Below are 21480 nucleotides of genomic sequence, written 5' to 3' on the forward strand. Positions count from 1 at the left end.
TATTAAGAGAAACAGAGTGGGGATAAGAGTAGGCTGAATAGGAAGCCCTTGTGCTCTAGTCAAAACATATCAGGGGGTGTTTTACGACCTTGTGTAGGATGGGACAGCTATCTTATTTATTACCGGTTGCATTCCAACATAATCATACGATAAGGATAATCTGAAAAACCCTAACAGTAACGTTGTCATTGTGTTTCAAATATAAATGTTCTCTACCACTATGATCCTCTCTTTGGTCTTGTTTAATGGTATTCCACTACCCACAACATGCTAGTGAAACACCCAACAAGAATGTGAAACTACTATTATTAGCATTGGGTTAGGGTTGTTTGACTAACGTTTATGTTAGATTACTACATATCTGAGAAAGGCGGTTGTCATCGTTTTGGCGAATGATTTGACCCACATGCAGGAAACCAACTCAGAAGTTCAGAATGAGTGATGAGTGTTTATTGGAGGAGATGCGGTGGAGGCAGAGCGGGAGGATCTGCGCTAGGAGCAAGGAGCAGCAACGGCGGAGCGTGTGGAGTTCAGCCAGACGGGGTGGATCTTGGCGGTGAGCCGTGGAGGGAATCTGCCAACAAAATACACAAGGCTTGGTCAGAGGATACGACGTGGCTATGGCGGAGATCTTACAGCAGACCTGAGGATCAGGAGAACGTGGCGTCGATGAGCAAGAGGGTATCGAGGAGCCAAAGGCACAACCGTGGAGGTGATCACAACAGGTAGGACACGACGAGCAATTGACAGCATGCTCCTTAAGAGCCCTCCTTTAACGGGCCTGATGAGCTCCAACTGGGTCCTCTGCCACTCTGCTCACGGTTGCTCCCTGTGGAAAAAGGAGGTACACCACCCCGGACCCTGACAACGGTAAGACAAAACCAGGAGTTACTGTAGCTACTCTCTGTAACGTAAATTAGTCATGTGTAATCTCTAAAGCCAAAATTGACTGCATATTCACTGCTGATGACTCCTAACATCCTATCACATTTTAGGGCTTTTCACACTGCACGTTCTTAGCCTCGGGGCTATCCTTAGCCATTTTCAATATGAATTTATATTAAAGGAGAACTTACCAAGTGCGAACAAAGTCCATTGTTGTCAATAGATCCGAGGCAACGGTTGAAGATCCGTGCAAAGGTGGGTGCTAGTTGTTCAGCACAGACTTTCAAGCAGGAATGTAACACGCCGTCTGGGCCCGGTGCCTTCCTGATGTTTTGTCTCCGGAACATGTGGCACACTTCTTTCTCGCGGATCTGGAGTGCGGGCGCGGCCTCTGCAAGAGAGTAGGTGACAACGGCGGTGGAGGAGTGGACAGAGCCGTTGTGGGGGGAGGTGAGTATGTGGATTGTGCTGCAGGAGGTCCTGTTGTGTGGGAGGACCGATCAAACCTGCAGTAGAACCTGTTTAGCTGGTTTGCAAGCCTTGGGCTCTCCACAGGACAGGGGGTTCGTTATTTGAAGCCCGTGATGCTCTGCAGACCTTTCCACACTGTTGAGGGATCAGGATTGGCAGAGAGGTGTCTCTCCAGGCTCTCCCCGTAATACTTGCTGGCTTTCCTGACCTCTCGGTTCAGTGTGTTTCTGGTCTGCTTGAACAGGTCCCGGTCGCTGCTCCTGTAGGTCTCCTCCTTGACTTTGCGCAGCCTCCTGAGGTTCGGTGTAAAACAAGGTTTGTCGTTGTTGTACGTGTGGTGAATTGTCTTTGTTGCTCCGCTGGTCTCCAAAAAAAACACTTGGTGGAAGATGGCTGGCTGAGAGAAGGAACACTTCAGTGACACACGGCTGATTGGGAAAATATTTTATTCAACCGATGTCAGAGTGAAGTTTCTCCAAATATTCGAGTGACCCAAAAGCAAAGATGTTAGCTGCTCCCTCTCGTCTCCCAGGCATCGTATCTCTTATACTCTTATATCGCTTTGAATAACAGCTGCGGTTCGACTCTCAGTATACTTGTTGTTTTCGTTGTCCCTAAAAGGCCATCTACTCGGTTCTTTTGTGGTCACGGACAACTGCCCCTTCTACATTCTAGGTACCTATACATTACTGAAACTAAACCTCCCTGTCCAGCACAAATAACCTATGCGTAATCCCACTGCTGCCGGCCCGGTGTTCTAAGGCAACATGCAGAGACACATGCAGGCTAAAATTTACAACATACGTGCAGAAGGTCTTAGTCTGCACACACAGATTCTCACAAAAACTGATGTATGATGTGACAGTGTCAGTGAGTTCATGCAGGTCTGAAGTTGCAGCTTCAGAAACTCCCCAATCGGTGCAGTCAAAGCGAGCTTGGATGTCCTGCCTTGTCTCCACTGTCGACTTCCTCACAGTCCTCACAATAGGCTTAGAAGTCTTTAATTTCTGCCTGTAGGCCGGGATCAGATGAACGAACTACACAGTGGTCCGAGAGTCCTAAAGCCGCACGAGCCACAGAGTGGTATGCATCTTTAATGACGGTGTAGCAGTGGTCCAGTGTCTGTGCCCCTCTGGTGGGACACGTTATGTGCTGTCTGTATTTGGGGAGTTCATGTGCGAGGTTCGCCCTGTTAAAATCATCCAGAACAATGATTAGTGAATTTGGTAGAAGTTTCTCCATGTCTGACACCTGGTCAGCCAGCATCTGCGTGGCTTCACTCGCACGTGCGTGCGGTGGAATGTAAACAGCCGCCATGACGATCGAGGAGAACTCCCGTGGTGAATAGAACGGCCGGCAGTTCATGAAAAGTGTTTCTAAGAGAGGGCTGCAAGACTCTTTCAACACCGTGACATCAGTACACCAACGTTCATTAATATAGAAACAGAGACCACCTCCCATTGATTTTCCAGTGAACTCCGCGCTGCGATCTGCACGCAATAGCCGAAACCCACCTAACTCCACGGCGTGGTGGTGGGTGCGTCCGTCAAGCCACGTTTCAACGAAGCACAGCGCGACGGATCTTCTCAAGTCCGTGTTCTTTGATGTGAGGAGCAGGAGTGCTTATTGGTGGGGTGGTTATTGGTTTTTATTCAATAACAATATTCTTTGCCAAATTGCAATAGACTGACATGTGCCCATTCAAATGGGTACCACCAGACATTAAACTACATTGATAAACGAGGGCTTAAACGTGATTGTCTGTCTGCACTCGGCATAATTTCTCTGTTTATGTGAACATGTTCACATATGTGTCGGTATGAATTATGTGAACGTATGACTGTCGCGCGGAGAATGATATAGGTGGCTATCCGTTGCGATATTGATATTTTAACAGAGAAAGAATGCTACGCTTTCGCAGAGCATCAAAAATATTGAGATAGCCTCTTATATTTCCTCCCCACGGAAATCTTTAGTAAAAGGCAAAATATTTATTCCATCTGAAGAGAAGAAAGAGAGAGCTGATAATCTGGGTCAAACCGGGCCACCCCACTGCTGGTCAACCAAATTCACAGGCGTTCTCACACTCAAATTGCAGCAACCATTCCTTCTAATACAAACAATAGACCTTCATAGATTTACTATACTTACAAGGACTCAACTTAAATAGAAGGTTTAAACGAGTATTTTGTGTTCATTAATGTCTTTTTTACTTTAAACATTGTTGGCGCACAGGATTGTAGGTACCTGATCGAACACTGACGGCGCTCGTTCTTTCAAACGGTATCACCTATCGATTGGGCGACTATTTTGCAACAGTTGTATGTCTTGGTACGTGTACTTGTAAGGGATCGGACAGTACAGCCAAGTGCGTAGCGACAGACTTTATTGTGGAAGGGGATGATGGGAACAGCTGGCGCTAGAGCGACGACCGGGCTGGAGAGGACAAACGATTCTGCGGGATTTCCAATAGTCAAGCGAGTCAGTATCTCAGGGACTGATGAGCGAAGCAGCATCAAGGGACAGACTGACACTTAGGTGTGCGCTGGCGGCGCTGATATCTCGCTGTCCATGAGCCCGTGGCAGGTGACGGCGATTCCACTGACAGGTGGGCGTGGTCCTGTCGCAGGTGGCGCCAGCACGTGACAGTACTTTTGGTATGAGAGAATAGGAAATGATCCCATCTCTGTGTTTTATTTGAAAATTTGTAATTTCATAACTTTATTCAACACAAATCGGGAAACAAAATACGATCGTAATTTCTCAAATGGTTTCTCAAATTTCAGAAATGCTCTATATCTCTCTTGTGTCGCAAATAATTGAGGCTTTTGACGTTGCTGGCATGGTTTGGAGTGTAATTCACCTCCACTGCGATGGTGGCTGTAATATTAGGTGAACTACGGTAGTAGGAACCTTTGAATAGCGCGGTATTCCTGAGGGGTGAATAAACGAGGGGGGACCCTTTTGACTGTTCAATCCTACTACCGTCTCACGTCTGGTTCTTCAACGTATTACTATTAATTATAAATTAATAGATAACCCAACATGGTGTCAGAAGTGGTGCTAAAAGGAAGATACCACGGAGTTGGAGGTCCCGGACATTGAAAGCCTCACAAAAGGGGGAGCAGGTGCAGTCCGTGTGCGTGACGGTGAGGAGACGCAAGCATGAGAGGTTCCATGTGCCGCCACCGGAGAAATTCACGTTCAAGCCAGAGGAATGGCCGAAGTGGATAAAGCGCTTTGAAAGGTTCAGAGTAGCATCCGGACTGGAAACACAACCTGAGGGAAACCAGGTAAATGCCTTAATCTACACAATGGGAGAAGCGGCCAAGGATATCCTCACGTCATTAAGATTGACTGACAGAGAGATGACCGCCTATGGAACGGTGAGGGAAAGGCTAAATGCACACTTTATTTCAAGAAGAAATGTAATTTTTGAACGAGCCAAATACAATATGTGACAGCAAGAGGCGGGAGAAACTGTGGACAGCTTTATTACTGCACTTCACTGTCTATCGGAGCATTGTGGCTACGGTGCGTTGCATGAAGAAATGATCCGAGACAGATTGGTGGTCGGATTAAAAGACAAAAAACTCTCAGAACAATTGCAGCTAGACCCGGACTTGACTCTAGAGCGGGCCATGACAAAGTGCCGTCAGAGTGAACAAGTAAAGAAACAACAAGAAATGTTGAAAAGTAATTTTAACATGGAAGCAGCAAGCGCGGAACTCAACAGCGTCAGCCTGAAACAGCGTCAGCGAGCCGACACTGCCACCTGCTGGAAAAGTACGGGAGGGCAACAAAAGAGGACAATGGTTAAAAAGACGTTCTCAGAGACCCCAAAACAGACAAAATGTGGGAAATGTGGCGATTTGAAAGGACACAATCCACAACAATGTCCAGCAAGAGAAGCAGCATGCAATTTGTGCAAGAAAAGAGGACATTATGCCAAGGTGTGCCGCACAAAAATGGTGCATGAAATGAATGTCACAGAAGAGAGTGTTGATTTATTTTTAGGGGCACTTAGCAATGGCCAAAATGATGACCCATGGATTGTAACAATATCAATGGGTGGCACAGACACAAAATTCAAAATGGACACTGGCGCCGATGTCACGGCGATACCAGCAAAACTCTACAACGGACAGTTGGCAAAGCTGGAGCACGTCAGCAGAGTTGTGCGTGGGCCAGGAAATGTACCTTTAACGGTGGAAGGAAAATTCAATACTAAACTCCACAAAAATGGCAAGGAAACAATGCAAGACATTTATGTCGTGAAAGAACTAGGATTCCCACTATTGGGACGGCCAGCACTAAATGCACTGAAGTTAGTAGCTAGGCTTGATACAGTGACTCTCGACTCAAAAGCTAGAGTAAAACAACAGTTTCCCAACCTGTTCAATGGATTAGGGAAATTGGAAGGAGAATACGACATTGTGTTGAAACCCGATGCAGTGCCATTCTCAATCGCTACGGCAAGACGTGTTGCGCTGCCACTACTTCCAAAGGTGAAGGAGGAGTTGGCGAGAATGGAGTCACAAGGCGTCATCAGTAAGGTGGAGGAACCAACCGAATGGCGTGCCGGAATGGTAGTGGCACCCAAGCCCAACGGAAAAGTACGGATATGCTCTGACCTCACAGAACTAAATAAATCTGTGCAGAGGGAGCGACATCCACTTCCAGCAGTGGAACAGACACTGGTTGAAGCTGGTGGTTGAAGCGCTGGTCTTTATGTTTGAATGTGACAACAGCCAGGAACAGCCATGATTAATGAGCAACAGGACAAGGTGTGTCCTTTCATCAAAAAAGAGGAGGCGGAGCCAGAGCAACTTTGATAAAAGAGGAGGCGAAAGAGAAGGAAGAAGAGGATATCTACAGTATGCCCTCAACTTGTCTCTCATTGAAAAGTATAGATGAGGGTCAACATGAGGTGAGCAAAGCGGCGGAGCCTGCAAGAAGCAGCTCTCGTCAACACACGACAACAGAAGATAATCGAGCCCACCGTTGAGGATCGCAAGCAGACGACCTCTTAGCTCCAACATCAGATTGTGATGACATGCTGTCACATGCTTCTGATGCTGCAGATGATGAGTCAGAAGTTGATATTTTATACCAAACACTGGAAATGTTCTCAGTGTTGGAAAATGTAAGATATCTTTTTCCAGATCACTTTGTGGCTGAAGATTCTCTCAGAAGGTAAACTTAAAAATACATGCAAGAACACACATAGGTGAAAAATATTAGTTTGTGGCCAAAGATTCACTCAGAACAGTCACCTAAAAATAATCACAAGAACCTACACGGTTGAGAAGTCAAGTCCAGTCAAGTTTATTTGTATAGCCCTAAATCACAAACAGTCTCAAAGGGCTTCACATAGCCAAAATTGACAATTATTCTCAAAGCATCCCCTGATCATAAGCTCCCAAAAGGGCAAGGAAAAACTCAAAAAACCCCTACCAGGGGAAAATGAGAAACCTTGAGAAGGGACCACAGATGGAAGGATCCCCCTTTCAGGATCACCAGGTTATAATGGATGCAGAGAGTACAAAAGTAATACATAATATGAAAATCAATGAAAAAAATGGATGTCGGAGGTGTCCTCGATTGTCCTGGCAGTGTCCTCAAGGGGGCCGATCCGCAGCTCCCCCATCCCGAACTGGTCCCCGAGAATCCAGCCAGCCGCTATCCGCTTTTGAGCCACCTAACCCCCTCCCCAGCCGGGGAGGAGGTGGGCAGAGAGAACAGAACAAACTCCGGCCAAATCGGCCATCACAAGTTAGTTAAAGGCCATCTCATAGAAATGTGTCTTTAAACGTGTCTTAAATGTTTCTACTGAGGTAGTAGTTCTAATATCCATTGGTAGGGCATTCCAAAGCTCTGGAGCCCGAATAGAGAATGCTCTAGACCCTGCAGACATTTTCTTGGCCCTCGGTATAACTAAAAGACTAGCGTTTTGCGAACGAAGGTTACGAGACGGAACATAAGGAACGACTAGGTTGACGAGATATGAAGGCGCTAAGCCATGCAGTGCTTTATAGGTTAGTAGAAGAACCTTGAAGTCACATCTTAAATGGACCGGGAGCCAATGTAATTCGGCTAATATTGGGGTAATGTGATCAAATTTTCTTGACCGTGAGAGCAGCCTCGCAGCGGCATTTTGCACTAACTGTAGACTTTTAATACTGGATTTAGGAAGACCAGAGAATAATACATTACAGTAGTCCAGGCGCGACGTGACGAACGCATGTATAATAGTTTCCGCATCCCCGGTCGAGAGGATAGGACGAATCTTAGCAATATTACGAAGGTGAAAAAACGCAATCCTGGTTATATTCTTAATGTGTTTTTGAAAGGAGAGCGTTTGGTCAAATATTACCCCGAGATTAGTTACCGTATCACTCTGAGTGATAGTACGGTTATCTATAGTTATAGTGGTTTCCTTAAATAAATGTTGATAACGAGTAGGACCAATTATCAACATCTCAGTTTTATCCGGGTTAAGACGAAGGAAGTTGAGAGACATCCATTGTTTAATCTCCGCAAGGCACGCCTCGAGATTACAGCAGTCCTGTGGATCTGTCATCGATAACGGCATATATAATTGGGTGTCATCCGCGTAGCATTGAAAACTAATATTCTATTTACGTATTATGCCCCCAAGCGGAATCATATAAATATTAAATAAAATCGGTCCGAGTACAAGTAACATTATAAAGCTCAGAGGACGTATTACCATGGACCACTCGGTGCGTCCTGCCTGATAGATAGGAATTGAACCAGCTTAGTGCTGACCCTGAGATACCAACACAACTTTTAAGACGCCCTAATAAAATATCGAAGTCTACAGTGTCAAAGGCAGCACTAAGATCAAGTAGTAACAATACAGACGACGTATTTGAATCCATAGCTATGAGGAGATCATTAGTCACTTTAGCAAGTGCTGTCTCTGTAGAATGATTGGCTCTAAAACCAGACTGAAAAGAGTCATATCGATTATTATCGACCATGTAATCAATAAGCTGCTGTGCTACTACTTTTTCGAGAAGTTTTGCTATGAATGGGAGGTTTGAAACTGGCCTATAATTACTGAGACAGTCCGGGTCAAGATTTGCTCGCTTAAGTAGTGGTTTAATAATAGCGGTTTTAAAGGCCATTGGCACTATCCCAGAGGAAACAGACAGATTGATTATATTTAAGATGGACGGTCCTAAAATTGGAAATATTTCTTTAAGTAGTTTGGCTGGAAGCGGGTCGAGTAAACATGTTGTTTGTTTAGCCGTACTAACCAATTTTGTAAGCATTTCAAGGGACACGCTTTTAAAATTTGAGAGGGTTATTGCATGATCCCCAGCGCTAGTAACCGGCGGAGCGATTGGCATGGTATTCTTGATCTCGTCCCTAATGGACTCAATCTTTTGAGCAAAAAATTTCATAAACTCGTCAGCTGAGTGGAAGGAGCTATCGGGGGTCGGCTGGCGCAGAGTTAGCTTTGCCACTGTATCAAATAAGTATTTAGGATTATTTTTATTAAGATTAATGACTTGCGAAAAATAACGAGTTTTTGCTAAAATAAGCGCATCTTTATATTTCAGGAGGCTGTCCTTCCATGCCTGATGGAAAACCTCAAGTTTGGTTAAACGCCATCTGCGCTCATGCTTTCTACATAATTGTTTAAACGTACGTGTTTCATCTGTGTACCACGGAGTTGGCCATCTACGGCGAGTTTTCAGACGTAGCGGTGCCACAGAGTCGATGGCTTTTAATAATGTCGCATTGAATTCATTTGTAAGATTATCGATAGAGCCACTGTACGCGGGAAACATGGCGGTTGCCGGCGACAGTACCTCAGATAGCGCAGTTGCAGTCATGGAGTTAAAATTACGGCTGCTATAATTCTGATTGCTCTCTTGTCTTTGACAAGGAACTAAAATTTCAAATTTTATTAAAAAATGATCAGACAGAACAGTAGTGTATGGCAGTACTGTTATATTTGAGGTTGCTAGTCCTCGGGATAATACCAGATCTAAGGTATTTCCATTCTTATGCGTTGCTGCCTGTACAGCTTGCGTAAAACCAAACGTATCGATTAAAGTTTGAAATGCCGAAGTCAGTGGTTCCGACGGTGAATTCATGTGGATGTTGAAATCACCCATGATAACTATATTATCTGCATTTGTCACTAGATCAGCCACAACTTCTGAAAATTCATCCAGGAAGCCAGAGTAAGCCCCGGGTGGGCGGTAAATAACGACAAGATAGAATGACGGTAACGCAGTGGATCGCACAATGAGAATTTCAAATGTTTTAAATACGTGAATTGAGCGAGGCCTAAATCTAAGCTCAGAATTTGAGATGAGGGTGACACCCCCACCCTTTTTTCGAGGGCGAGCCACATGCGAGCTCACAAAATTTGGAGGCGAGGCCTCGTTAAGTGGCAGCAGTTCATTAGGTTTTAACCAGGTCTCGCAAAGACCAAAAACATTTAGATTATGTTCCATGATAAGGTCATTAACGAGAACTGCTTTCGTATGAAGTGATCTAATATTCATAAAACCGAATTTAAGTGTAATTGGTTGATCAGGGTGCGTATCTATCGAAGGATTTTTAAACGGGATGCGAGTAAAATTGTGTTCTCTAGGCCTAATATCACCTCTCAAAAGTTTATTAGGGCGGTGGGATGAAACGACCGTGGGAATTTGTTGATGAGTATTTGTTACACATGTGAAGTTATCTAAAACAGGCACCGTTTCATCAGCAAGACCGGTCGGGACGGAGTGATTGGATTTGTCTACTACCCCAGTAGAAAGTGTGTTTATGTGTACTGCAGCACTATTTAAACTGTCGCGCTCTAGTCTACACGAGGAGCTATGTGTATGCTGAAAGTCTAGCCTAGCGCTAGTTAACTTTAACTTAACAGACTCCAAACCCATCCTCACAGGTGGTCTAATCACCTGTGCCCTGGCCTGCTCTAAAGTGACCTGTCATGAGTGGCTCAAACAGTAATCTATATTCCTAGAAAGAGTGAAGGCGCCTTCACAGTTAGGGTGAAGGCCGTCCTTCCTCAGCAGGTCGGGGCGGCCCCAGAAGGAGGACCAGTTATCTATAAAATACAGTCCCTGCTTTTTACAGAACCCAGCCATCCATCGATTAAGGGAGACTAATCTACTAAACCTCTCATCAGTGCCTCTCCCAGGCAGGGGGCCAGAGACAAATACTCGATGCCGACTCATCTTTATGGCAAGGTCACAAGTCCTCGCTATGTTTTTCTTTGTGATCTCTGACTGTCTCATCCTAACATCATTGGAGCCGACGTGTATCACTATGTCCGAGTAGCTAGTGTTGTTGGAACTACGCTGTTGACTAGGCCTATTGCGAGTCAGCTCCCTAAGATTAGCTTCTATGTCAGGTGCTCTGCCCCCAGGAATACACATTACCGTGGCTGGATTTTTAAGCGTAATGTTGCGGGTAATGGAGTCGCCTATGACCAAAGTGCGAGGGCCAGCAGACCGAGATGACTTTGGACGGCTATGCGTCTTACCTGGCTCATCGCGATTAGCAAGCCGTTTGGGGCTAATGCTAACCGGGCTAGCGGGCTGACTACAGCCCGCGTCTGTGTCCGCCGCAACTACTGTTATCGCACTATTCTGCTCTAACTGGCGGACACGTCCCTCTAGCAGAGACAACCTCTCTAAGAGAAGGGTGCAGTTGGTGCACGAAGCCGTACATACCTCTTGGTCCGCTGCCATACTTTGTGTCCGAAGAGCGACGATCTGTCAGAACAACCCGGAAGCAGAGAGCTGGAGAAACCTTTTTCCTGCCCAGTTCCTGGCCAAATATTCTCTCAGAAGGGTGACTTAAAAACACACACAAATACCCACACCCATGAGAAACCTTTTTCCTGCTCAGTTTCTGGCCAAAGATTCTCTCAGATGGGACACTTAAAAACACATGCAAGAGCACACACAGGTGAGTAACGGTTTTCCTGCTCAGTTTGTGGCCAAAGATTCTCTCAGAAGGTAAACTTAAAAACACATGGAAGAACACACACAGGTGAAAAAAAATGTTCCTGCTCAGCTTGTGGCCAAAGATTCTCAGAGAAAGGAAGCTTAAAGAGACACACAAGAACCCACACTGGTGAGAACCCTTTTCCTGAAATATAAAGATGCACTTATCTTAGCAAAAACTCGTTATTTTTCGCAAGTCATTAATCCCAATACAAACAATCCTAAATTATTATTAGTTCAAATTTTAGGTCCGTCTGTCTTAAATATAATTAATCTGTCTGTCTCCTCTGGGATAGTGCCAACAGCCTTTAAAACTGCTATCATTAAACCGTTACTTAAGCGACCAAATCTTGACCCCGACTGTCTCAGTAATTATAGGCCAGTTTCAAACCTCCCAATCATAGCAAAACTTCTTGAAAAAGTAGTAGCGCAGCAGCTTATTGAGTACATGGTCGCCAATAATCAATGTGAATCTTTTCAGTCTGGTTTTAGAACTAATCATTCCACTGAGACAGCACTTGCTAAAGTGACTAATGATCTCCTCATAGCTATGGATTCGAACACTTCATCTGTATTGTTACTACTTGATCTTAGTGCAGCCTTCGACACTGTAGACTTCGATATTTTATTAGAGCGTCTTAAAAGTTGTGTTGGTATGTCAGGGTCAGCACGAGGCTGATTCTATTCACATCTATCAGACCGGACGCACCGAGTGGTCCATGGCAATACGTCCTCTGAGTTCTATAATGTCAATGTTACGCGGATGACACCCAATTATATATGCCGTTATCGATGACAGATCTGCGGGACTGTTGTAATCTTGAGGCGTGCCTTGCGGAGATCAAGCAATGGATGTCTCTCATCTTCCTTCGTCTTAACCCAGATAAAACTGAGATGTTGATAATTGGTCCAACTCGTTATCAACACTTATTTAAGGAAACCACTATAACTATAGATAACCGTACTATCATTCAGAGTGATACTGTAACTAATCTCGGGGTAATATTTGACCAAACGCTCTCCTTTCAAAAGCACATTAAGAATATAACCAGAATTGCATTTTTTCACCTTTGTAATATTGCTAAGATTCGTCCGATCCTCTCGACCGGTGATGCGGAAACTATTATACATGCGTTCATCACGTCGCGCCTGGACTACTGTAATGCATTATTCTCTGGTCTTCCTAAGTCCAGCATCAAAAGTCTACAGTTAGTACAAAATACTGTTGCAAGGCTGCTCTCACGGACAAGAAAATTTGATCACATTACCCCAATATTAGCCAATTTACATTGGCTCCCGGTCCATTTAAGATGTGACTTCAAGGTTCTCCTATTAACCTATAAATCATTGCATGGCTTAGCGCCTTCATATCTCGCCAACCTAGTTGTTCCTTATGTTCCGTCTCGTAACCTTCGTTCACAAAACGCTAGTCTTTTAGTGACACAGAGGGCCAAGAAAATGTCTGCAGGGTCTAGGGCATTTTCTATTTGAGCTCCAGAGCTTTGGAATGCCCTACAAATGGATATTAGAACTACTACCTCTCTAGAAACATTTAAGACACGTTTAAAGACACATTTCTATGATATGGCCTTTAATTAACCTGTAGTGGCCGATTCGGCAGGAGTTTGTTTTTGCTCCCTCTCCCCATCCCCCGTCCCCCCACCCCTCCCCGGCTGGGAGGTGGTTCGGTGGCACTCAAGCTGAGAGCGGCTATCTGGATTCTCGTGGACCACTTCAGGATGAGGGAACTGCAGCTTACCTTCCTCGAACACACTGCCAGGACAATCGAGGGCACCTCTGGCAGCTCTTCGCTTTGACTTGGACATCCACTTTTTCATTGATTTTCATATTAAGTATTTTAGGTGCCCTCTCTGCATCCATTGTAGCCTGGTGATCCTGAAAGGGGGATCCTTCCATCTGTGGTCCCTTCTCAAGGTTTCTCATTTTTCTCCTGGTAGGGTTTTTTTGAGGTTCTCCTTGCCCTTTTGGGAGCTAAAGATCAGGGGATGCTTTGAGAATAAGTGTCAATTGTTTGTCTATGTGAAGCCCTTTGAGACTGCTTGTGATTTAGGGCTATACAAATAAACTTGACTTGACTTGACCTGCTCAGTTTGTGGCCAAATATTCTCTCAGAAGGTAAATTTAAAAACACATGCAAGAACACAAACAGGTGAAAACCCTTTTTCTTACTCAGTTTGTGGCCAAAGATTCTCAGAGAAGCGAAACTTAAAAAGACACACAAGAACCCACACTGGTGAGAAAAGCCTTTTTCCTGCTCAATTTGTAGTCAAAGATTCTCAGAGAAGGGAGAGTTTAAAACACATACAAGAACACACAGGTGAGAAACCTTTTTCCTGTTTAGTTTGTGGCCAAATATTCTCTCAGAAAGTAAACTTAAAATCACATGCAAGAACACACACAGGTGAAAAACCTGTCTCCTACTCATTTTGTGGCCAAAGATTCTCTCTGAAGAGAAACTTCAAAATCCACTATTTGTCGGACCCCACGAGCGGTGACCTTATATGCAAGGCCTTTTTGTTTTTTTTGGTTTGGCGCCACTGTGAGTGGAAGCCTACCAGCAGTGTTCTCTCTTTTGTACTTTATTTTGTTCTTATCTCCTTTTTCTTTCTTTCTATTTGTCCATTCGGCAATGCTGGTGCCTTCGACTGCACCTCGGCGTGTGCAGATTGTTTCGGATCGGATATTTTTTTTCCCTGGGAGCTGGGATGGCTGTACACATCGGTCGTGACTCTACGATGGCCATCCTGCTCATCCGGCTCATGCTGACCGGGTCTCTCGCCTTGGCCTCGCAGCCGCGACCCGTTTGGGAGGTCCGCTCCCTCGTGCTCGTAGGAACCTTGCCGTACCAGCCCCATGGTGACCATCTGCACTGGGTGCCCGGGACGCTGCTCACACGTTTTCTTGTTTCGTGATGTTCTACGGATTTACGACCACGGTCCATTGGGCGCCGTTGAACTTGACTGCCCTTACACCTGTTTATGGACCCTATTAGGCTATTTTGTGTGTTTTGAGGTGTTCTTTGGAATTGAGGGAGTCTGGTTAGCCGCTGTTACTTTTCTCCTTTGTCTTGTTGCTTTGCTTTGATGGCTTTTAACTTTCGTGCTTACTGGCTTTCTTTGTGGCACCGTTGTGTGGCAGCCTTATAGGAGCCTATTGAGTTGCGCTCATGTCATCTGAGTCTTTTATATACCCGCTCTGTGGTATGAATACTGCTGGGGCCTGAATTTCCCCACCCCCAGGGATCTATAATCAATCAATCAATCAATCAATCAATCAATCAATCAATCAATCAATCAATCAATCATCTGGAGATGATTTTTGTCTGATCGCGCAACTGCAGCGCGTCGCCGACCGCACAACTGCTGCTCGCATTATTGTGACAGAGCGGTCGCTAAAATTTACAAAATATTTTTGAAGTCCTGATGTACTTTCCAGAATTTAAGTGGACCTCAGTGCGCAGGGAGCTTAATTTGGTCCGATCGCGCAACCGCAGCGCACCGGGCGCTCACTGTCGCATTGCTTTGGGAGCGTCTTTGTGTTTTAGGATTGCTTTACTGCTCCCACTTGCTTCCTTTGGAGGCACGATTAGAGTTGATGCAATCCTCAGAGTAACGAGAATCAAATAACGAACGGAGTCAGTTGGCATGCGGGTTCTCTCGGCTCATCTCGCGAGGTTCGACAACCGAATTTCGTCCGACATCCGAAACAAAAAAAAAAATCTCGAATTTTTTGTTCAAATACTGATTTGTTCGAGAACGGGGACATTCAAAAACCGAGGCTCCACTGTACAAAAATTTAAAACCAACCTTCGACGGGGATGAAGCTGTGAACCCAGGTGTGCAGACCACAACGGACTAGCATTTCATCGCCATAACCTCTCAGCCACCTCGTCTTGAAAGTCTTGTGTTGACAAGTCACGGTATGTATGTTGTGCCAAGACACTTTGGATGTGAAGATAATGAAAATCCGACTAGGATGTGATTTGAAATGATGAGTGGCAACCCATCGCCTAAATATCTCAGCCATCACATCTCATGCATGAGTTGTATGGGTGACATGATATGGTATGTACGGTTTAGTATAAGCCGCAAGGTAAAATGATACGATACTTTAGATGTGAAACGAAGAAGAGCTAAGCCACAATAGAAGTGACACTGTCAACAAAGAAAAAGGTTTTTTCAATGTTGTCTTACCCCAAATCTTTGGGATCATCGGATCTGCACAGTTGGATAGTTCCACCAACATTTTAAGATCAACATTCCTTCATGGTTTGCCTGGGTGTCCTGGCTGAAGATCCTAAATAAAAGACCCTAAACTTATTGTGATATCATATCGGTCATGATCGTATAGCATGGTGGCCGTAGCATCCTCGGAACGAATCTGGGTCATGGCGTAATTAAATTACTTTGCTGAATTTGTCCGTTGTTCACTGTTGCCAAACAGACTTCTGTTGAACACAAGCTTCCAGACATTACGTCCACCTACGTTTTAACATCAACTTTATTTTATAAAGTTCTTCCTAATTCATCTTGGCGAAACTCCCTCAGGCGTTCCCATCTTTTTTTTAGGCCTGACTGCCACGAGGTAGCGGTAGACACACAATTACGACCCTGGAAGTGCACGCCCAAACCGACTATGATATTAATCAGAATTCATTAATCACTGAAATCCAGTCCTCAGGTCCATGTCATATTCGCTATCAATCGGAACGTAACGAAGCTGTTTCTACCCAGTCACGAACTGGGGACTTTTCGTGTGTTAGGCAAACGTGATAATCACACTATGGAAACATCTGCTACGGTGGTGCACCTTACTTACTGGCCCAAAGTGTCCCTCATTCATTCACATCTTCAGTGAAACCTCCCCAAATCCCCATTCAAACATGCAAAGCATACTATTCGACATGAAAGCAAATCCATTTGTATCATATAAGGACTTTTGACTTGTGATCTGGTGCTACCTCTGTGGAGTTTGTAGGTTCTCCCTGTGCCTGCGTAGGTTTTCCTTGGGTTTTCCTCCCACATCACAAAAACATGCTTGGTCAGCCGATTTAGTAATCCAAATTGCCCATAGGTGTGGTGCAAGTGCGAATGATTGTTTGTCTCTGTGTGCCCTTCGATTGGCTGGCAACCAGTTACAATATGTCCCCCGCCTACTGCACCATTGGCTGCTGGGATAGGCTCCAGCTCGCCTGCGACCCCCCGCGGTACAGATAATGAACGGAAAGGATGGAAGTGAATGGGGATCCAATTAGGGCCTGAAGAGGGAGCCACAGCAATGTGCAGATACTCTTATTAGTTTATACAAACATATATACTTCATCATATCAATCAATGTGTAAATAATTTACCCAAACATAGTTGCTCAATCAGAGCACAGACACAGCACACAGAGCTTTGTGACTTTCACTTACACATAGGCAGTGAGCACAGACACGGCACACAGAGCTCAGTAAAGTTCCACAAAACATTCAGTAAATAACAGGATATTCAGGTGATAACAGAACATACCTTATCCTTCCCTCCCATTCCCTTCCTTGTTCCTGCTTTTGGTCAGTATAAAGCCTTCTGATCTGGAGTGTGACCTTGTTGTTTCTTCTGCTGAAGTGCCTTGTGCACTGACCGCCATTAAACAACCTAATATCTGTTACAAAAACTGTTACTTCACATTTTTGTTTTCCTTGCTTAACGATGGACATCTTGAACAAAACGCAACAGCCCGTTTTAGCTATGCTATTCACAGCCTCGGCTTGACAAACTGAGCTTCAATTCCCTGACACAAAGTTTAAAATCAAAAGGATCTTAAGACTTGTTTCCAACCAGGGACCTTAAGCGTGTGAGGCAAATGTGATAACCACTATACCGTGGAAACTGCGCTGACACACATAGCCTTTTGAAGAGCCTGGCAAAAGTTATACAAAAGTGCGAAACCTAGTTTTCACCCAGTCTCAAATCAGGTACCCTTTAGCGAAACGACTTAGCCTGGGCTCGGCAAATAGGGCTTCAATTCCCCGGCGCGGAGTTCATTTCTTTGAATGAAAACATTGCTTTTGCTGGCACAGTTTTGAAAAGCAAATCAAAAAGTTCATAAGTGCCTGCTTTCTTCCTCACTCACTTTTGTTGAACTTTTGCCGGGCTTCTCAAAATGCTTTGGACGTCACAGCAGTTTCCATAGCGTAGTGGTCATCATGTTCTTCGAAGATGCGAAACAACCCCTGTTTGAGACTGGGTGGAAACAACGTTTTCTAAATTTATTTGTCAGTGTTGTCTGCTTTGCAAAGTGTGCCAGGGACACCTCTGCAAATGTGAGCCAGAAGCTCTCTGAGTCAGCAACAGCCAGGTGTGCGACACTCCGCTAAAATGCTCCCCTGACCACGTGTAGGGTGAAACCAGCCTCTAATCTGTGTTTCCATTTTTTTTTTTTTTTTACCTTTAACTGTCAAGCCAACTCTTTCCTTCTTGGCTTGGCCAGCTGACTGCAGACCCACTCCAGAACTGCCTCCAGTTCATCCATCCAGAAGACATTCAGTGAGTGCAACTTATCAGGGCACAACCTAGTGGAGCCTAATCTGTTGGTTCATGGTCACCCCTTATGAACGTTAAAACCTTTTCATGCCCATATCGCTTATTTCGAGTTGCTTTTATTGTTCATCTTGTCATTCGATGATATTCTCATTCTTGGGTATCCTTTCACCATAGTTAGTTTATTTTTTATGTATTCATTATAATTTCAATGTAGATTTGGTAAATAATGTCCACATTATACAGCTGCATTGAGTATTGTTTGTGTGTGCGTGTGTGTGTGTGTGTGTGTGTGTGTGCGTGTGCGTGCGTGTGTGTGTGTTCCGGCAGACAGATGTAAGAGGGTACATTAGCTTGTTAACACACCCACGAACAGGGGCCCCTGGGTGAGGTGGGGGACATTTTTTGAGTCCCCACTCTTTTATGCTTTAAATCTTGTCAGAATCATGTCTGAAACTATTTGGTGAAGTTTTATAATTTTTGCAAAAAGGGGACCAAAAAGTGTGTGAGTGTGGAAATCACTGCTTCTGCTGTTCCACACGTTTCCACACGGTGTATTCCACACACGTCGTATTCACACTCCATTGTTAACACACCCACGAACAGGGGCCCCTGGGTGAGGTGGAGACATTTTTTTGACTCCCCACTTTTTTATGCTTTAAATCTTGTCAGAATCATGTCTGAAACTATTTGGTGAAGTTTTATAATTTTTGCAAAAATATCAATTTCTGATATTTCTTGCGTGAATTTTATATAGTAAAGCGGGGACATGCGCATTGTGAAATGTCAGACAAACAAAATATTACACACTCTGCTTACAAGCTGATTTTTTTTCATACTGAATAGGGCACTTTTCTGTCCATACAAATAATGCATATAGCTGACATTTCCGACATCTCATTTTTGCTGGTACATTGTCAAGACAGGTTGACTTGTGCGAAGTTTATATATTAAAGAGGGTACGTGTGCATTGTAAAATGTTCCGACAAACAAAATATTACACACTCTGCTTTCAAGCTGATTTTTGCAGACTGAATAGGGCACTTTTCTGTCCATACAAATAATGTACATACCTGACATTTCTGACATGTTATTTTTGCTGGTACAATGTCATCCTATCATAGAGGTTGACTTGCGCGAAGTTTATATATTAAAGAGGGGACATGTGCATTGTACAATGTTCAAGACAAACAAAATATTACACACTCTGCTTTATTGAATTTCAAGCTGATTTATACTTATTGAATAGGGCACTTTTCCGACATTTCATTTTTTGCTGGTGCGATGTCTTCCTATCGTAGAGGGGACTTGTGCGAAGTTTATATATTAAAGAGGGTACGTGTGCATTGTGAAATGTTCAGACAAACAAAATATTACACACTCTGCTTTCAAGCTGATTTTTGCAGACTGAATAGGGCACTTTTCTGTCCATACAAATAATGTACATACCTGACATTTCTGACATGTTATTTTTGCTGGTACAATGTCATCCTATCATAGAGGTTGACTTGCGCGAAGTTTATATATTAAAGAGGGGACATGTGCATTGTAAAATGTTCAAGACAAACAAAATATTACACACTCTGCTTTATTGAATTTCAAGCTGATTTATACTTATTGAATAGGGCACTTTTCCGACATTTCATTTTTTGTTGGTGCGATGTTTTCCTATCGTAGAGGGGACTTGCGCAAAGTTTATATATTGAAGAGGGGACATTTGCATCGTAAAATCTTTACATATGTTAGCATGTGTTATGTTAGAAGGGTGCCGGTTCAATTCCCCCGCTGACCCTCCCTGTTTGCATGTTCTCTCCGAGGCTTCAGGGATTTGCTCCGGGTACTCCGGTTTTCTCCCACATCCCTAAAACATGCTTGATAAAGCCGATTGAGCACTCCAAATTTCCCCAAGGTGGGACTGCGAGTGCGGATGGTTGGTTGTTTCTGTGTGCCCTGCGATTGGCTGGAAACCGGTTGAGGGTGTCTCCTGCCTACTGCTGGAAAGGCTCCAGCACGCCCGTGACCCCCATTGCGACAAAATGGTGCAGAAAATGGATGGATGAATTTTTACATATTGAAGAGGGGACTTTTATGTACAACAGTGTTAATTGCAAGTGTGTATTTAGTCGTTAGACTACAATGCTATTTAGTCTTAGTTTTATGTCAGTCATCTGGACTCTTTTAGTCTTAGTCTAGTTTTAGTCGACTAAATATAAATTCTAGTCTTAGTCGACTAAATGGTTCTCCAGAATGCCCAGTCACTGGAAATATCAATCACGCTGGTTGTTGGATTTGGTCCACAATTAGGAAAGCGTGCTATCCGCGCCTCACGGCAAAACCCATAGCCAATCACCTGTTATCCAATGTATTCACTGCATGCTCCTTTTATTTCTTCAGTTTTAGGAAAAGGCCAAGACTTGGGTGAGTGTTTCATTTTTTTTCTTACTGTCAAAAAAAGAAAACAAGTGACTTTCACCCCCCCCCCAAAAAAAAAAAACAATGTTACACTAAGTAAAATAAAGCACTGTTTGACATGATAGACCTGGTTAAGACCAAACTATATATTTTTTATACTCAGAGACCCAATAACCCCCCCCCCCCCCCCCCCTTTGCACTTTGCAACGGAGGGAAGGTAAAACGGGAAGAACCCTCGGACAAACCCTGACTGCAGGTGGGTGGCCATCTGCCTTGACCGGTTGGGTGGAAAGAGACAGCGAGAGACAAACTTAGCACTCATTTATTACACATTTCTCCTTAAGGATGCAATTTTGTTGTGTACAAAGAATTTTATGGCTTTCCAGTCTCGTCCATGATCTTTGAGTGATGGATTTTCATTTAAACATTTTTCACAGTCTTCCTTTCGAGGAACCCTCATTTCTGTCAGGAACTGCTTCAAATGACATTGGATAATGTTTTTTTCTGTCTTTGACCAGGGTATTCTGGATTTCACTGTAAATAAACAAAGAAAGTAAGAAAGTGAATAAATAGATGGATGGAAATGATTATCATTCAATCTTCTTAAACAAGCACATTACACAGGCATTATTAGTCATCCATTTTCCTTGTTAACAAATGTCAAACAAAGTGTTTGATTTCAAGGAGACAATATATTTTAGAGTCACTACACTAACACACCCTTTTGTTTAGATGGCTGTCCCCCAACTGCCTCTCTTGAAGTAGCAACTGTTTCTTTACCTTCCTCTGAGTTTTCTGAAATCACATGATCAACGATAAGACGTTTGCACTTATTGTGATTGAAAGTCACAATGCAGATGTAAATAATGAATGAATATTCAGTGAAAACTTACTTTCTTGACTTTTGAGAGTGGGCCTCTCAGACGGAATGTCCTTCCTCTCAGAGTCATCCGGCTCCTCTTCAGCTGAAACTAAATATTTTAAATCAATACTTGTGCACTAAAAGTCATTTTCCTTTGCTTTGTTTAGTAATAAGTGTAGCAAGTTATTGAAACCCTATACTTACAGTTTATGTTTGGCATTAAGCCCTCCAAGGTCTGTCCTTTGAATTGCCCCACTCCACTTTCCATGGCATAGAGGAGTCTACTGACTTTTGCTGTTTGCAA

The 21480-nt window shown here is 44.0% G+C and overlaps 4 long non-coding RNA genes and 1 other non-coding gene across 6 annotated transcripts in view; 1 reads left to right on the forward strand and 4 right to left on the reverse strand.

Moving 5' to 3' along the window:
• Positions 1-428: 428 nt before the first annotated feature.
• LOC125993173 (uncharacterized) lies at positions 429-1291 on the reverse strand. Its single transcript, XR_007490053.2, has 3 exons — positions 1077-1291; positions 644-861; positions 429-574 (listed from the first exon to the last, which is right to left on the reverse strand). It is a non-coding gene; the product is annotated as an uncharacterized lncRNA (long non-coding RNA).
• Positions 1292-3261: 1970 nt separating this feature from the next.
• LOC125993244 (U5 spliceosomal RNA) lies at positions 3262-3376 on the reverse strand. Its single transcript, XR_007490075.1, has one exon. It is a non-coding gene; the product is annotated as a U5 spliceosomal RNA (small nuclear RNA).
• A 3284-nt stretch (positions 3377-6660) lies between these two features.
• LOC137839934 (uncharacterized) lies at positions 6661-15319 on the reverse strand. Of its 2 annotated transcripts, none has more exons than XR_011086333.1 (2): positions 15188-15319; positions 6661-11209 (listed from the first exon to the last, which is right to left on the reverse strand). It is a non-coding gene; the product is annotated as an uncharacterized lncRNA (long non-coding RNA). The 2 variants fall into 2 exon arrangements; XR_011086332.1 differs by lacking the exon at positions 15188-15319 and adding an exon at positions 13120-13441.
• Positions 15320-15433: 114 nt separating this feature from the next.
• The window catches only part of LOC137839935 (uncharacterized), a 13701-nt gene continuing 7654 nt past the window's right edge, over positions 15434-21480 (forward strand). Inside the window, exon 1 of the long non-coding RNA XR_011086334.1 lies at positions 15434-17908. This is a non-coding gene — a long non-coding RNA (uncharacterized lncRNA). The remainder of the gene's footprint in view (positions 17909-21480) is intronic.
• The window catches only part of LOC137839937 (uncharacterized), a 1340-nt gene continuing 480 nt past the window's right edge, over positions 20621-21480 (reverse strand). Inside the window, exons 1-4 of the long non-coding RNA XR_011086338.1 lie at positions 21381-21480; positions 21208-21285; positions 21035-21109; positions 20621-20848 (exon numbers count right to left, since the gene is read on the reverse strand). The exon at positions 21381-21480 is cut by the window's right edge and continues 480 nt beyond it. This is a non-coding gene — a long non-coding RNA (uncharacterized lncRNA). The remainder of the gene's footprint in view (positions 20849-21034; positions 21110-21207; positions 21286-21380) is intronic.

This window comes from Syngnathus scovelli, unplaced genomic scaffold (genome assembly GCF_024217435.2).
Source record: "Syngnathus scovelli strain Florida unplaced genomic scaffold, RoL_Ssco_1.2 HiC_scaffold_27, whole genome shotgun sequence".
NCBI lineage: Eukaryota > Metazoa > Chordata > Actinopteri > Syngnathiformes > Syngnathidae > Syngnathus > Syngnathus scovelli.